This window comes from Phodopus roborovskii, unplaced genomic scaffold, assembly GCF_943737965.1.
Source record: "Phodopus roborovskii unplaced genomic scaffold, PHOROB, whole genome shotgun sequence".
Lineage (NCBI taxonomy): Eukaryota > Metazoa > Chordata > Mammalia > Rodentia > Cricetidae > Phodopus > Phodopus roborovskii.
In genome coordinates, this window is record NW_026126482.1 from 10,594,504 (window position 1) to 10,612,214 (window position 17,711).

At 46.3% G+C, this 17,711-nt stretch overlaps 1 protein-coding gene across 1 annotated transcript in view; it reads right to left on the reverse strand.

The window, feature by feature from the left end:
* Positions 1–4,040, reverse strand: part of Syk (spleen associated tyrosine kinase) — a 75,406-nt gene extending 71,366 nt beyond the window's left edge. Inside the window, exon 1 of the mRNA XM_051194279.1 lies at positions 3,686–4,040. The gene's annotated coding sequence lies outside the window, so the exon portion shown is untranslated. The remainder of the gene's footprint in view (positions 1–3,685) is intronic.
* Between the last annotated feature and the right edge of the window lie 13,671 nt (positions 4,041–17,711).

The following is a 17,711-nucleotide window of genomic DNA, read 5'->3' on the forward strand; positions in this document are numbered from 1 at the left end:
AGCTAGGACCCACTTCTTAAGGGTACAACCACCTTTTGCCTTTCCACACCCATTTTGAGGGCTTCACCCAAGCACACAGACCTTCGGGGGCCACAGGCAAACTATTCAAACCATGGAATACCCAAGGGGTCCTAGTGCTGGCAGCTGGTGAAGCTGCCAACCCTGGAGGCAACGCAGGAGCACTGGGTGGGGGGGGGCGGAGGACAGTGGGCTCTGGATGGGTCTTCAGAGTGGAGATATGCCATGACCAAGGGTGGACTCGAGAATGACAGTAGACAACATCAGTAAACACTTGCTGAAAACTCATAAGCACCCAAATCATGGGACTGTTATCCCTGGAAGGCATGGGCTTCTGGATTCTACCCACTCCCCATTCTCAGATCCCAGGCTGAAACTGAATCACAAATCAACTAGCCAGTGTGCCTTGTAAGAGGAAATGAACAGCTGCCCAAATGCAAAGCTTGGTCCCTGGAAGCAGGACTACGGGGCAGGAAGACGGGATGCTAAGTCTGAAGAGGGACGTTTTTCAGTTAAATTAAAATGAAGTAAAAAGACAAAATCAACCTAGATCACACTAAGACATTGCCATAGCAACGCCACAGGAACTCTCAAGTGAATGATCCACGAGGCTGATCCAGCTAGAACAAAGGTCCCTCAGTGGAGTTAATCCTACAGAGAAAGGCAATGGTGAGCTCCGCGGTGGTGTTTCAATACTGTTTATAGACTTGCTGAATCCACCTGAGTTCATCAATACCGGAACTATGGCTTTCTCAACTGTTCCGAGCCCTTCCCTCTCCACTGGGAGCACCCAGGTCTGCCACACGGGGGTCTGCTCTATTTCTCCTAGCTGGCTGGCCTACTCCAGCAGGCTCCATCCTCTCCACCTGGGTTGCCACCCAAGCCTGAAAGCTGTCCTAGGAATGTGGGGCAGCTTCCAGCGTCAGGACTGTGTGGGGGACAGGGGTCCCTTTGTTCTTCCCTCCTTACAAAGTCCTCTCCCCACCCCAGCCAGCCACTACAACACCCCTCCTCTCTCCCCAACTTCCCACAAAGTGAAAGACAAAGAGAGGCTTACTTTGGATCTCCTAAGCTGACTGTAGCACAAAAGAAACATGCTTCCTTTGCACAGCTTTGGTTTTAACCCCATTTGATTGAATTCAACACTTAAATACAGTCAGTGAGTTTTAAAAGAGAAAAAGTTACATAATTCTCTTTTTATTTTTTATGCATTTATTTTTTGAGACAGGGTCTCATGTAGTCCAGGCTGGACTCAAACTGGGTAAATACCTGAGGATGTCCTTGAACTTTTGATCCTATCTCCAGTTCCCCAGTGCTAGCATTATAAGTCTGTGGTGCCACAAGTGATTTGTTTGGTGTTGGGGACATAGTGCATGCTAGGCAAGTACTGTTGACTGAGATACATCCTTGCTACTTCCAGCTCCTCCACTATGCAGTTTTCTTTTCTTTTTAAACAGTGTCTCCTTTATGTGCAGGTGTGTGTGTGTGTGTGTGTGTGTGTGTGTGTGTGTGTGTGTTGTTCATGATCATGCAGTACCTGTAGATGTTACAAGAGGGAGTTGGAGCCCCCAGGTACTAGAGTTAGAAAAAGGTTGTGAGCCTCAGTATAAGTGCTGGGAAAAGAACCCCAGTCCCCTACAAGAGCAGTTAAATGTTCTTAGTTGATGAACCATCTCTCTCCCATAGCTGATTCTTAAAAGAATAATAACAAAGCCAAAACAAAACAAAAACCCATCAAACAGATCCAAGCTCTAACATTTTTTGTCAGTTATAATCAAATAAAAAATGACCCTGAAAATATACCAAAATTCATGAATCTTCATAAAATCCAGTCAGCCTAGTTATTATGTTCGTCTTTATGCAGCAATTCCTTAGGAAAACGTCGCTTGCCTAGTGTTCAAATGCAAGGTTGAAGATTATGGTGATACTAAGGTAAACTGTTACATCTTTGTTAGGACTCTGCCTGCTGACATAAAAAGAAAAAATAATCCAACCTGTGGGGTTTTTTTGTCTTTGTTTTTTGTTTGTTATTTTTCTCCCACCCAATTGTCACAACACCAATCCAGAAACAGGGAAAATGGCTAAAAGCCTGCAAACGAGGGTAGAGGGTAGAAGAGGTCAGCTGGGGTAGTTGGAAACAGCCAAAGCTGAGCCGTTGTACCTTGGCTTGGGCAAAGAGAACAGAACAGTCACAAAGGCTCCATGGCAGTGGGAGCTAGAAACCTGTCTCCCATGGACTATAGCTGTGAGGGATGGCCACGCCCCTTCCGGGAGTGACTTTTGTTCTCTCCGGAAGTCAAAGGAACGATGGGAATATGTCTTTTTGAAACTTTATCTAAGGATGAAACCGCCTACTTTTACTTGGACGACCTGGAATTTAACTATCCACTAGGTCCTAGAAGGGGCGAGGCGTCCCGCAGTAAATGCACTTGACTTTCACGATTTAGTTAAGGAGTCCAAAACACACACACCCAGTCATTGAGCCCCAGCTTAAAAAAAAAAAAAAAAAAGCTTTTCTTTTTTCGCTCTAAGTTTTAAGAAACCTCATTGAACGACAACACCTGGTCTAAACTGACAAGCTATTTATAGTTGATATCAATTCCCCTGGGAATATAGACACTACTCAGAGTGAAGAAATACTGGTGCCTGGGATAACAAAATATTCCCCAATAGAGCCAGAGTTGCCACAAGCAACCACATTCCAGTCTGTGAATACCCTTCTGAATTCTAAATGTAAACCTTATATTTTGAAAACTCCTAAATCCCCCCCACCCCCTGGTTCGCTGGGTAAGTTCTACTAAAAGGTCTTTGTTTAAAAAACCAAACCAAACCAGAGGGATCATACCTACATGTAGAATTATTAAATTTGGCCTTAAAATGACAAAAGAAACATTTTATGCAAACCAAGCAATAAAATAACATATCCTATCAATTTCACATCTCAAGGATGAAATATATTCCCAAAATATACTCCCTCTTTTTAATCCCAACGTAAAACATTTTTAAAATTTTCATTTTAAAGGCTTTTCAGAATTAAATCTGGCATATTTAAGCATTTCAAATACAGAATACAAGTCAATTTTTTGTTTTACTGCAAAATAATTTCCCTAACTCTATTAAAGCAAAATTATTGATTTGGACAGAACAAAATGACTTGGTGAAATTATTTCAACTGACAAATTTTATCACTTCAAACACCTGATATCTCGTAAGTATTTAAATCTTTTTTACTCAAATGTAAACGTATCCAGAGAGAGAGAGAGAGAGAGAGAGAGAGAGAGAGAGAGAGAGAGAGAGAGAGAGAGGAGACACCAAGGAACCAAGGTGTGGAAAAAACCCAGTAGAGAATTTTACTTTACTTTGCACACAATTTTGGTCAGCCAGGCAAAACTCAAACCATTCCCAAGAAAATGGGAAGCTGACCGACCTTCCCAATTCTTTCTACTCCACGGACTTTTAGAGAAGCAAGTCTCTTCTCAATGGTTTTTAGGTGAGGTTAAGTTTTGGGAGCCTTCTTGATTATATATATATATTCAAATGTACATTTGGGTGCCTAAAACAATCTCCAAGAATTTGGAGAGCGATTTCACAAAAGAGTCCACCAAGCAGACTTGTTGGTTTGGACAGGGGTTCAGAGTTTGGTGCAACTGTTCTTTCCCTCACCTACCGCATTTCAGAGGCTCAGGGACTCTGCATCGCTTCGGGGGCGCGCACGGTGGCAGTCCCGGGGTTCCCTGATCCTCCAGTTGAAGTGTGCAGCGGAGAGGCGGAGCTCCCGGCTCGGCCCCGCTGCCGGCCGCGCTCCCTGCGTCCCGGGCGTGCGCGTGTGCTCGCCAGGGTCCGGTCCCGCACACCGGGGCCAGGCGGGTCCGTGCTCAGCAGCAGCAGAGCGAAGCCGCGGCCCAGCCTGGACTAGCCGAGGTCTGTAGGGGAGGCCGGGACCCTGTGCTAAGGGTGGCGGGGCGGAGTGGCTTCTACCTGGGCAGGTGACCACGTCCTTCAATCCCTTCTCCTCCCCCCTCCTGTCCTCCTCCTGCTCCTCTTCCTCCGGCCTGGCGCGCAAGGGTCCCCGGTTCTCCCAGCTGCCCGCTTCCTCCGGGGAACTTCCTCAATACACCAGGGCAGTGCCCGCGCTTCCTCTGCCGCCCCGAACCTGAGCACCCCGCCCAGAACTCAGAAGAGTTGGGCAGCGCCCGGATCGGATCCGGGCTAGGAAGTACCCCAAGATCTAGTGTGGTAATACTCCGAACCCGAGCTAAAATGGAACAGCTCAGAATCAAGCCCGAGACAATTAAGACCCCGAATCTGGACGGAGACAGTAAATTAAATCGAGCCCGAGACAGCACCCGAACCTGAATCTGAGCTTCCAATGATATCCCCAAGTCAAGCCTCAACCAATTGTCACCCTGAACCTGACCTGAGCAGGGCAGCCTCGCGAACTGAGCTGGTCAGCACTGCTGGACCTGAGCTGGGCAAACTGAGCCAGGCAGCACCTCTAGACAACCCCCCCCCCCCCCGGCACAGCATATCCAGAGGAAGGTGTCATTCTCCAGATCTGGAAGTCCCAGGGATCAAGACCCCTCTATGCAGAAAGGAGGGTTTCCCAAGCTCAACCTAGTCCCCCATCCTTTCTCCTTCCACTACTGCTTGCCTAGCCCAAGGCTGAGACTGCTCTCTGTAGGAGTGTTTAATGTCAACAGGCCAAGATGTTCCTGCTGACATCATGCCCAGGCCTCTGAAACTTATGCCTGCACAGAAGCTGTTTCTGAGGTCATTCATTAGCTGTTGCCCACAGTCTGCTTCTTGAAGAATCCTGCCCTGCAGTTCTTGACATGTTTGGGGTTTTGTTTTCTGTTAGTCTGTTAACATTGTCAGATTCAAAAACATCACTTTTGTCAAACTCTAACCAACAATAAATAAATACAGCAAGTATACATAATATAAGTAAACAAACACAGTGAGATTCTAGACGTTGTTTGTGATAAATTATAGAGCAGTGTCCTGTCAAAACACAGAAACAGGGATGATGTAGGAGGTAAAGTGCTTGCATGCAATCAAAATGACCTGGGTTTGGTCCCCAGTACTTGTGTGAAAGCTTCCTGCAAGAGCGTGGGTCCAGCCAGTTCCCATGTTACTTACTATGAGTGGACACTGCCCTTATTAGTGCTCTTTGCAAACGCCTAGGGCCTGGCACACTCATTGTGCGATTAAAAGTCCCCCCCCCCCCCTGTCCTCTGTGACTATACTCCTAGTGTTCCGGTGTGCATATTTCCAATCCAGCACTCTGAGACTACCAAACGAGTTCGTCGTTTCTATAGAAACTGTGTGACTTTGTTTCGTTCTTTTTAGTTTAACCTTTTAATTTGTGTTTTAACTGATTAATGTCTGTGTGTGTGAAAGTTTGTGCTGTATGCTGGTGTGCACACATGTGCACACAAATGCATGTGGAGGCTGGAAGCTGACACTAGATTTCTCCCTTGGTTCCTTGCCACCTGACTTGTTGAAACAGGGTCTTTCACTGAACCTGGAGCATTCCTACTTCACTACACTTGCTGTGTACTGTGTATTTTACTGCATAGGCAGCAAACCTATGACTTCCACTGTCTCTGCCTCCTCCCGAGACCCTGTTTTTCACATGGGTGCTGGGAATCAAATTCAGGTCCTTGTGCTAGTATGGCAGGCACGTTCCCTATGGAGTCATCTCCCCACCCCCATTTGAGTGTTTTGACAGGAGGCTGCTCTTTGAAATTCCCCACAAACAGCCCCGAGCATCTCTTGGCAGCACTGATTATTCAAGTGTCTATGTTCAAAGCTGTGCCCTAAGCCCAATTGGAGTCATCCAGGCAATGTATTGGACTGTGATCACCACCAGAGAAAATGAAGGGATGCTGGCTGTTTATACTCACTGGGAGCCCCCCTCTGCCCTTTTCACTTAAAATGTTCATAGCTTTCCTTTTCATTCATTTTTGCCTTTAAATATTTTAACCCAAATGGAGGATTTTTATTGTTCTTCATCATTTATCATGGTTAATTATTTGTCAACATTAGACTTAGTTTTGTTTCAATGAACCAGCCAAATAGCCACTTTATCCTTAAAAGAGGGTGCAGAGTCTATAAGACTTTTCAAGGGTGTAGGTTTTTAATGAGAGTTCTCTAGGGAGAGATGAACAAACATCTATTCACCCCATACAGGAAATTGATAACAGACCAAAATAGCCATACCACCAAAATCCACTTTGGTGAACCAGTTGTATATTGGGACTAATTTTAGGAACACAGGTTGATGGGAGATGTAAATATGTTCTCTTATTGGTTAATGAATAAAGCACTGTTGGCAAATATGGAGGTAAGATAGGCGGGATTAGGAGACAAGGAGGATTCTGGGAGAGTAGTAGGAGGGTTAAGTTGTAGAGACTTGAGGGAAGAAATCCAGACCTTCTCCAGTAAGATAAGACCACCTTGAAACACTTGGATTAATAGAAATGGGTTAATATTTAAGACAGAGCTAGCCAATAAGAAACACTAGTAACAGGCCAACAGCTTTATATCTAATACAATATCTCTGTGTGTTATTTGGGGCTGACGAGGCTCTGGGACCAGGCTGGCTGGAAAAACTGCCTGTAACAACAGGTTTGGTGCTATTTACAGGAGCAAGAATGCCTCAGAGGCAGCTGAGTAATAAAGAGCCCAGCCTAGCCAACTACAACTCTCTGCAGCTTACTTTATGACTGGACTATAGCTCAACAAGTCTAAGAGTTTCTCTTCTAGGCAGCTTGTATGGTCTGCAAGTGTCTCTCAACACTCCTTGGTGCTTATATAACCTTGTATGATGGGAAGGGGCCTAGAGTAACCCGTTCACTTTCAGGAACTTCCTGAGGCTTCTGAATTTATTGCCTGAGTCTTACTTAGTGAGCTTCCCTTTAGGACATCCTGAGTTTTGATTACCTTCCCTCCAAGACTGGACATTTTATCTCAGAGGAAATTGCTACATGGCAGTAAGAAGATGTGGCATGGGACTTGGATCTGTGTGTGCAGAATAAACCCAGTCTTTTTCAACTGACCGTGTTTCTCTGAAGTTTCACTGAGTGGAGACAAGGTGACGTAATGGTCCTTTTCACCTCTGAGTCATCTTCAGTGCTGCTGACGTTAATCAACAAATACCTAGAAAAGCAAAATCAACATGTTCCCCGGTGTTTCTTCTCCTCAGATGTCATGATCTTCTGAGGACTGCCCAATAGGCTTCCTCCTTGTCACACCTGCACCCTTGTGACAGTGTGCTAGCCCTGAAAGCCATCTGATAATCTCTGTACCCGGGACTTCCCAGCACAGTAACTTAAAAAAATCCGTTTCTAGACTATGGGCTCTTTAATAAAACTTTAAAAATAGCAAGCACAGTACAACTGTCTTCAGTGCTGATTCTGACTCATGAAGTCGTTCCGAGTCTGGCAAATTTGTCCTAGTATTTCTGCTGGTCCTTGCTCATGGTGCCTCAATTCCTTGTGTTCTCAGTGGCATTCGACTGTGGGACACTCATCAGCCCTGAAATGGGTGAAGCCAGGAAGAAGGCATTTTCATTCAATAAGAAAGAGCTCTCATCTCTGGCAAAAACCTGGGTTCTAACTAGTCCTTGAATGTTTTTAAGGTACACGTTCAGCTTACATGTTTTAAGTAGGAAGGTGGTAAGAATTTCCAAGGTAAATCTGAGTACTATTTCCTTTAACTTATGGCTAAAGTTTCTCTGAGAGTGATTTATCTATTTATTGCTTTCTTTCTTTCTTCCTTCCTTCCTTCCTTCCTTCCTTCCTTCCTTCCTTCCTTCCTTCCTTCATTTCTTTCTTTCTATTTATTTTTTTTTTTGAGACAGGGTTTCTCTGTGTTGCCTTGGCTGTCCCGGAACTCACTGTAGACCAGACTGGTTTCAAACTCACAGAGATGCGCCTGCCTTTACCCCTCAAGTGCTGGGATCAAAGGCGTGTGCCATCACCACCTTGGATGCTCTAGGCCTCACAAGCTCATTTCCCTTTTTCCCACTATGTTAACAGATGTTAATTGGTTTGGTTATGGTAATTACTTCAGAAGCTCCACATTGCACATTGAAAATATACAACATTTTTGGCAATTAAACTTCAAGAAACCTGCAAATTTTTTAAATAAAACTTCACAGACAAAACTTAACCTTTTAAGTGCTGGAGAGACAGTCTGGCAGTTAAGAATGCTTGCTGTTCATGGCAGAGGACTGGGGTTAGAGTTCCCAGCAACCACACAGTGGCTCACAACTGTTGTTAGCTCTAATTCCATAGGTACTGCATGCAGGCAAAATACCCAAACATATTTTAAAAATCAAAAAATAATTTAACCTTCCCATAAAAGTAAATAAAGTGACTTGCCCACTTATATTTTCTTCTAATTGCTTTTTTTTTTTTAATACTTAGAACCTTCTTCCCTGAGATTCTTTTTAATTTGGTATATGATATGATATGTAAAACTAACAGTCATCTTCCAAATGAAGAAAACGAATCCAGTTTTTTACTCCTCTCTCTCCCCGTCCTGTGTGTGTGTGTGTGACCGTGTGTGTGAGTGCATGAGTGTGAGCATGTGTGTGAGTGTGTTGTGAGTGCATGAGTGTGTGTGTGTGTGAGTGTGTGTGTGATCATGGGCACGTACTCACATTGTATATGTGGAGTCAGTTCCCTCAGGATGTCAGGCATGTGGGGCAAGTGGCAATTGCTTTTACACAGTGAGACCTCTCACCAGTGCAGTGACAGCAGTTGTTATAAACAATCCTTCTGCTCCGAGCTGAGAGATGTTTCCTCATACATAACTCCAGTACTTACCACACACCCAGTCTGTCCCCAGTCTTGTTCCATTGACCAATCAGTGATTTTTTTTTTAATCAAAATCCTTTTTTTTTTTTTTTAAATAGTTACTTGTTGAAAGACAGCATTAAGAAAATGAGAGAAGAAAGAGACGAGGAACAGGACCCAAAATGACAACACTGCTGTACAAAATGTGCCAAGCACCAAAGCCACAGCAGCAAGCGAGGACTGACTTCAAAGGTCAGGGGAACTTTAGTCACCTCAGCCAGGAAGATGGAGGGCAGAATGGGAAGATGCTCCCATTGTCTGCATGTGCAGATGCAGGGCGAGACAGTAGTGAGCTTCCACTGTGGGCCTATGGAAGTGTCCAAAATGCAGACACTGACACCAGCAGATGCTGGCCAGGGTGTGCAGCAACCAGAGCTCTGTCACTGCTGGTGAGAGCAAGTGGTGAGGTCACTCTGGGGACAGATCTTATTTGCCTGTACATCAGTTTTGCTGAGCGCCTAGGAATTTACCCTTGACTTTGCTAGAATGCCTGGAAAAAAAAAAAAGGAAACAAAAGAACAGAGAAAATAGGAAGACACCAAACTCAAGACATTCATGTGAGGTGACTATTGTGGTGTGTTCTCGTAAGCTTGTGTTTGAACACTTGATTGCCAGCCTGTGCCCTGTTCAGGAAGTTAGGAGGTGGAGCCTCACTGGAAGATGTGGATCTTCTACCGTGTGCATGGTGGAGGGGGGGGGGAGGATTGAGGATTTAGAGCTGGGACTGCTCTTTGTCTTCTGTCCCCTTCCTGGTCCATGGAGAACCATGTCACACTCCTGTCACCACAGCCACAGGCCATTCCTACTCTCTCTCTCTCTCTCTCTCTCTCTCTCTCACACACACACACACACACACCACATTGGTCTTTATCTTGTCAAACTGAGCCAGAATGAATTCTCCTCCCTAAAGTTGCTCTTGGCAGATCTGTGTTCACAACCACGAGGAAAGCAATAGAGACAACCAATGACCACAGACTTCTCTTCCCATGTAGACAACGATACAGCCTCGCTCGCTTTACAACACCTCCATGCCTCTCCTATACCCATATACAGTGTGACAGTTGGACTTAACAGAAGAAATAGCTAAGGTGAGTTGATTTTACAGAAATGACTGTCTTAAATAGGTTGGGGTTTTTTGTTTCATTTTGTTTTGAATTATCCCACTACATTTAAAGAAAAAGAAGCAGCTTTAACCCCTTTGCTGGACAGTCAGCCTGGATTTTAGTATTAATTCTTCTGTGAGACTTGAGATAAGTGCCTCCACCACACTGCTGTTACCTGACACCCACACCCCCTACACACACACGCACACGCACACTCACGCACACGCACGCACACGCGCACACACGCACACACCCCTACACACACGCACACACGCACGCACACACACACCCTACACACACGCGCACACACATGCACGCACACGCGCACACACACCCCACACACATACACACGCACACACCCACGCACACGCACACACACGCACGCACACACACACCCCTACACACACACGCACACACACCCCTACACACACACGCGCACACACACCCACACACACGCACACCCACACCCCCTACACACACACGCACGCACGCATGCACACGCACACACACGCACACACATGCACACACACCCACACACACCCACACACACCCCTACACACACACGCACGCACGCATGCACACGCACACACACGCACACACACGCACACCCTACACACACCCACACACACGCACACCCTACACACACCCACACACACGCACACCCACCCACCCACACACGCACACACACGCACGCACACGCACACGCACACACACCCCACACCCCTACACACATACACACGCACACACCCACACACACGCACGCACACACACACCTACACACACGCACACACACACCCACACCCACACGCACACACACCCCTACACACACACGCACACACACACACGCACACACACCCCTACACACACGCGCGCACACACACACACACCCTACACACACACACGCACACACACACGCACGCGCACACACACACGCACACACACACGCACGCACACACACACACACACACACACACACACACAGTGTGCTTTTTGTATGAGTTTAGATCACCGAACTCTCTTTTTCAGGACAGCTCCTCAGCTATTTATTCTTGGCTTTGTTAAAGGGCTCTGTTAACTTCATGGTCCTTCCAGCAGGGTTTCTATGAGGGAGAGAATAAATAGACAGTTGGGGAAGAGGCTGGAGGGAGAGATAACTTTCCCACAGTGCAGCCAGACTATGGAGAGGATGATACCAGCTTTGCAGCTCTGAGTCTCCTTACTCGCTGTGGTTATCTTCCTGGGCCAAGGAAAGTCCGAAGGAGGCGAAATAAAGGGAGAGAAGGGGAGGAGAGTGAGAAAGAAAAGAGGCTCAAAAGAGGGGGGAGGTGAGAGCCCTGACCAGCCTAGACCACTACTTGTTGGGGACCCCCCATTTCCTCGTGGGGCGATTTCTGCTTCCGTAAATGCATATTGTTGCTTCTTCTGGGTCTGTACTTCCTTTGTCTCTGGGTGTCCAGTTCTTTCTTTGTCTACCTCTAGGAAGAATCCCAACTCCCGGGCAGCTACCCCACAGCCCTGACTCTATTCCCATTTCCAATTTCCTTATTTGTTCCAACCAGTGGCCCCACCTACCGAACCTGCCAATCTGCTCAAGTTTCAGGGTGCTGCCATCCATGCAGGAATGACTGAGTCCCTTGTTCTGAGCCTGGGGTATTGAGTGATGCTTTGAAGAAATCTGAAAATAACCAGTCTTCTCCTTCTGATTTCTTACAAATTGCAATTTTATTCTGTTTTCTGCCAGTGTAACAAATGCCTAAGGGTGGCAAATCCATTTGGTAAATTATTTAGTTATTTGTTTGTTTTGAGACAATCTGACTTTCAATTCATTATCCACTCTGCGTCAGCCCAAGTGCTGAGGTTATGGGGGTGCGTCACCATGCCCCCTGAAAAGAGTTGTATTGCTCGGACTTCTGGAGACTAGAAGTCCCACTGGTCCAGCCTCAGACAAGGGCCTCTGAGAATCAAAACTGTGGCAGTGTATGCAGGAGATGGGCAGAGACTGGAACCCAGGGAGAGGTCTGAAGCCAGACTTGCCCTTTCCATAATGTTCTGCTCTCATAAAAACTAACCGGAGTCCTAGGACACCCACAGTAATCCCTCCTGATGGCAGCTTTCCAGTGACCTAACTATCCCCACATCTACAAGGCTATGCCAACTCTACCAACTCAGTGCCATCAAGGACTGAATTTCTGGCACATAAACCTTTGAACCTTTGAAGTGCATACAAATGACCCATGTGGTGTGATGTGATGTGTGACGCATATGTAATGGCTGGCACTCTCCCTTTACACATCCGAGCAGCGGCCCTCTTACTGAGCTGCACTCTGAAACATAAGACAGGGACAAGCCACAGCTTCTTAGCTGTTCTCAGGGTTTGAGTGACATGAAAACGCTGGGGCTCCCAGATGAGGGTGGAGAACCCCATCACACCTCTCTCGTCCTTCTGTTTTTCGTGGGCGCTGCTGAGTTCAAGACACCACTCACTTAATGTCTCTCTTCTTATATTCTCTGCTCTCTCTCTTTTTATTCGTAGCGCGGGTAACAAGAAAGCGTAGGGTGTTTTTCATGATGCTCTGTGACTACTTTGTCACTCTTTTCCAGAATTTAATGTCATGTGTTTTTACTGTAGGGTCTCACTGCACATTTCTCTCTCTCTCTCTCTCTCTCTGCATGTGTGTGTGTGTGTGTGTGTGTGAGAGAGAGAGAGAGGCTGTTTGTACCTGTGCGTGTGTGTGTGCGAGTGCATTGTGTGTACTTGTGTGTGTGTGAGAGAGAGGCTGTTTGTACCTGTGCATGTGCAAGTGCATTGTGTGTACATGTGTGAGTGCGTGCATGCAAGTGTGTGTGCGTGTGTGTATGTGCGTGTGTGTACGTACGTGTGTGTGTACGTACGTGCGTGTGTGTGTGTGTACGTACGTGTGTGTGTGTGTGTGTGTGTGTGTGTGTAAAGGCCAGCAGTCAACACTGAATTAAAATCAGGTTTTATGGGTGTTGTTAACTGTTAATTCTGGGGCATGAGAACATAAATATTCATTTCATAAATTACACAAATCATAAGATATTGTCAATCCCACTCAGTGAGAATAAGATCATTACCACAATTTTTGAGCCAAGACTGAAGCAAGCATCATCAAATACTGACCAGGAAGACAGACACTGGCCAGGCCCATACCTAGAATTCCAAAAGAATGGCCACAGATTGTTTAGTCAGATGTTTATAAGGGCAAACCCCACAAGGCTATATACTTCCTGCTTTTGTCCAATTGGGGGCAAGCATACAACCTGATGTACTTCCTGCCTACATATCTCTGTCCTATGTGTGATCAAGCACATCCGGTGCAGTTGGAACAACCAAGCCTGCTTACAGAAGAGAAAACACGTGACTTGTTATCCTATATGAACAACAGCCCTTAGCATTCCAGGAAGTTACTTGTCTTTGGGCAAGTATGGCTTACAGATTAGAGGCATTTTTGCTTTGGGGTTATAGGGGTATAGATGAGAGATTACAGGGGCTTGGATGAGGGTTAACGGGCATGGATGAGGGTTACAGGGGCTTGGATGAGGGGTTACAGGGGCGTGGATGAGGGTTACAGGGGTGTGGATGAGGGTTACAGGGGCATGGATGAGGGTTAAGGGACATGGATGAGGGTTAAGGGACATGGATGAGGGGTTACAGGGGCTTGGATGAGGGGTTACAGGGGCGTGGATGAGGGGTTACAGGGGCATGGATGAGGGTTACAGGGGCGTGGATGAGGGGTTACAGGGGCTTGGATGAGGAGTTACAGGGGCATGGGTGAGAGGTTACTGGTGAGGGGCTACAGGGGCATGAACTTCCCTCTCTGGCCACTGAAAGCACCTGCTAAACACCATCTCACATTTTGTTTTTGCGATAAGGGACACAATTCACAGACTACCCCTGCCAGCAATGAGTATCAGCTGAGCTCAGTTCCTCCTTTCAGAGCTCAGTTCCCCTTTTTCCCAGCACAACTGTTGAGTACTTCCCTTTTCAGCCTTTAGCATAGTTTGCTCAGAAGAGACACTGAGTAGACGTTTATGGAAGCTCCAATCACCTTTCTTTAATTCCTTCCCATGGACAACTTGGTGTTGTCTGGTCCAGTCTGTGAACTATTGCCATGTCTGTTTCACAGGTGGAGGAGCGAGGAAGAAGAGGTTCTGTGTCCCGAGTCACACAGACAGGAAGTTAGAGAATCGAGATTTGAACCCAGGTCTCCAGGTTTCTAGAGCCCTGGGCTTCAAGTGCTCTAGTGTTCCCGAGAACGTAGACACATGACACAGCCGCCCTATGAAAAGCTTTCAGGCACTTGGAACCATGCACCAGCTCAACACATAACAAGATCGCCACTGTCATTTTAGAACAATAAGAAGAGAGAGAGAAAAGTACAGCCAGGACCCTGTGATCACATTTGCTGTCTGCTGTTGTTGAGGGGAACTCAGGGAAACACACCCTGCCTGGTTCAGAGGATGCCAGGCAGCCAGCTGGATTGTGACCTTTGACCCAAATGCAGGAATCAGAACTGGTCCTTGAGGCCCAGGATGGGGAGGGGGTGGTATGAGAAGTCATTCTTCTCAGGGACATTAGAGGAATTCAGAATCAAAAGGATTTCCTGGATATTTTTTTACTCGCCACAGCTGTTTCTATGGAACCACACAGAACTGTGCAGGGGAATCATTTTCTGATGCACCCCTCAGCACTGGCCTCAGCCCTGGAGGTGCCACCTGAAAAGGCTGTCTCTGCAGCGGGGTTGCTGATAGGGCTGTTGCTATTACTGACAGGCTTGTTGCTAGGTATTTCCCAGTCACGGAGCTATTGAGCCAAGTTAAAATGGTATCAGACACCTTCACCATTTACTAGCTAACTTTTCTAGATAAACCCACATAAATCAAAGGATCTTTTAATTTCATTTGTTTATTTAGGTCTTAGGTCTCACTGTGTGTCCCAGGCTGGCCCGGAACTCATAGCTGTGTATCCCAGGCTGGCCCAGAACTCATAGCTGTGTGTCCCAGGCTGGCCTGGAACTCATAGCAATTCGGCTGCCTCTGCCTCACAAGTGCTGGGATTAAAGATGGTACTGTCACACCTTGGATTTGGTTTTTCTTTTCATTTTCTTTTTTAATCTTTAGTTAAAAAAAGATTTCAAGTGCAGTTGATCTCCCATATGATCCTGGCTCATTTCTTTATCTTAATACAGAATCAGAAGTTCGAGGTCATGCTCAGCTACAAAGAGTTTCAGGGCAGACACTGATCCTTGAGACCGGATAGATAGATAGATAGATAGATAGATAGATAGATAGATAGATAGATAAGTAAATAAAGTTGGAGGTGATGTTGTTTACTTATTTATGATTTTCTGCCATTTCTTGTCAAAAATGACAGCCAGTAATGCTCTCTTGGACAGAAGGCGGCAGAGGCAGGATGGACCATGGAATATGGTAAGCGCTAAGTTACTCTTAGGGACACAATTCTGCAGACAGTTTTGAGAGAAGAAACTTCAAGTTAAAAATACCAAACTGAAGCAAGAAAGTGAAGAACTCAGAAAGCAGAGAGAGGCCAGTGCTGCTCCCACCTGGCCCTGCCCCAGAGCTGATTGCGAGGGTACTGGGTGACTCAGTCGACACTGCCAGCAGCTGTCTCCACTGTCCCCAAAGAAGAGGTAAAAGGGGATGAAGGAGGAGAAAGGAAAGAGAAGGAGAGAATGGCAAGGCAGGAGGTGTGGAGACACCTTGCCATCATGAGCCTGAGCCACAGTGGGCGTGGAGGGGTTTGGCTCACGGAGCCTGGATCTTTGAGATGATTGCCTCCATCCACCCCAAAACAGATTCTCTGCCTGTAGAAGTGGGTGTCAGAAAAGCTGCTCCGAGAACGGTTGTCACCCGCCATGCTGGTGAATTGTGTTCCCACGGGCCAGATGCAAAATCAGATGGTGAATTTACTTGGTTACCTAAAACCTGCAAAAAAGAGTGTGGTGTGATGTAGTGGGGGAGTGGAAATCCTGCCTCCTCCTATGGGGTTATCTTCCTTGGGATAGGTGACTTTGACTTTTCCTGGAGAGCCTGATGAGATCAAACCCCCCCCCCCCAAATCTTGAGTTTATCAACCTGCCCTGTGCACTAAGAAAGAGTTGTGTGGGCGCAAACAAAGGGCTCTGTGGAGGTTGGAAGGGCAGGGAGTTGGCAAGGGCTCGAACTACAACCAACAACAGAATTGAACACTTTTGAAGGGAAGTGTATCAGAGAAAGCTTCAATAACGATTTTTTAAATTTTTTTTATTTTTCACATATCAAAAGAAGAAATCAGGCATGCCTGCAAAAATTTACACCAAAAGTTTTATAAAATCCAACCTTCAGAGCATCATATATACTTCCTGTTAACAAGCAGCGAGGAGCTGACCCTACAGCCTTTGGCAGGTATGTCGCACCTACAGACCTCATGCTGTGTTAGACTCTGGAGTCACCACACAAAAGGTCTCCATCCTTCTGATGCTGGCTACCTGATGGGCAGATGGACAACCTACAGTGACTTTCCAGGTAGAGTTAATGCTGCAAAGAACCATGGGCATGAGACGAGAGAGTCAACAGGGGGATGTCTGAAGAGAACATATCTTCTATGTGAATGAGTGAAAAGGTTAATACATTAGCGACCCTGAAAGGCATGGGGGGGGGGATAGTATTCCAGAGAGAAGCCTGGCCGCCAAAAGCTGTTGATTTGATCAGTCAGTGTAAGTGACATAAAAGAAGCAAAATCAGTCTGCTGACCCATTCCCCTTAATGAGGTTTACAGGGCAGCTCTCTGGGACTCTGCCCCGACCTGTGGGAAGGAAGTCTTCAGGTAGGTGGTGTTGAATGGATTGAACTGTAAAATACCCAGTTGGAATTGTGGGTTGGCTTGGTGTGGGACACACCACAGATGTTCCCACAGATGGACACGTGTTGAGTGTTAAGTAAACAGTTTACTTGATTCCCTACTGTAGTTGTGTGTGTGTGCATGTGATGAATCTATGGGTGTGTCTGTGCATTGTGTGTTGCAATGTATGCAGTGCATTGTGCATGTGTTTGTGTGTGTAGTGTGTATGGTACAATTTACACTTTGCTTGTCTCTGTGCATGTGCTTGTATATATGTGATGTGTATTACATATATTATGTATACGTTGTCTATTGTGTGTTGTGTGCATGTGGTATGTATGTTATGTGCATGTGGTACGTGTGTTGCATGCATGTGGTATGTGTGATGTGTATTACACATATATCATGTATATGTTGTATATTGTGTGTATGTATTGTGCATGCTGTATGTGTGTTGGGGTCTGTATGAAGCCATGTGAGCATTCTCATATGTGTCTGATGGATTTACTACATCATTTCTCTTAGTTGAGTGCCTGGGATGTGCAAACACATCTGCTGAGTCATAGGAAACTGCCCAAGGCTCCAAAGGGCTTGCACTACTCCTGGTCAGGAACTGAGAGCAGGAGGGCCTATGCTTCCCGTCCAGGTCTCTGTTTCTGTCCCCTCATCATCCTCAGTAGTTCTGTTGAGGTTGAAGTGCCACCACACTGAGGTCCGGGTTGCCCTGATGGCTAGTTGAGCTGAACGTGTCCTGTGTGTTGTTCTTTAGTTATAGTTATAAGAATAAAACTTATTCTTTTATATGGAGAAGTGGGGAAGGGGTCCTGAGTGAGGGTCCCAGGTCAGTGGAGTCCCAAGGTAAGG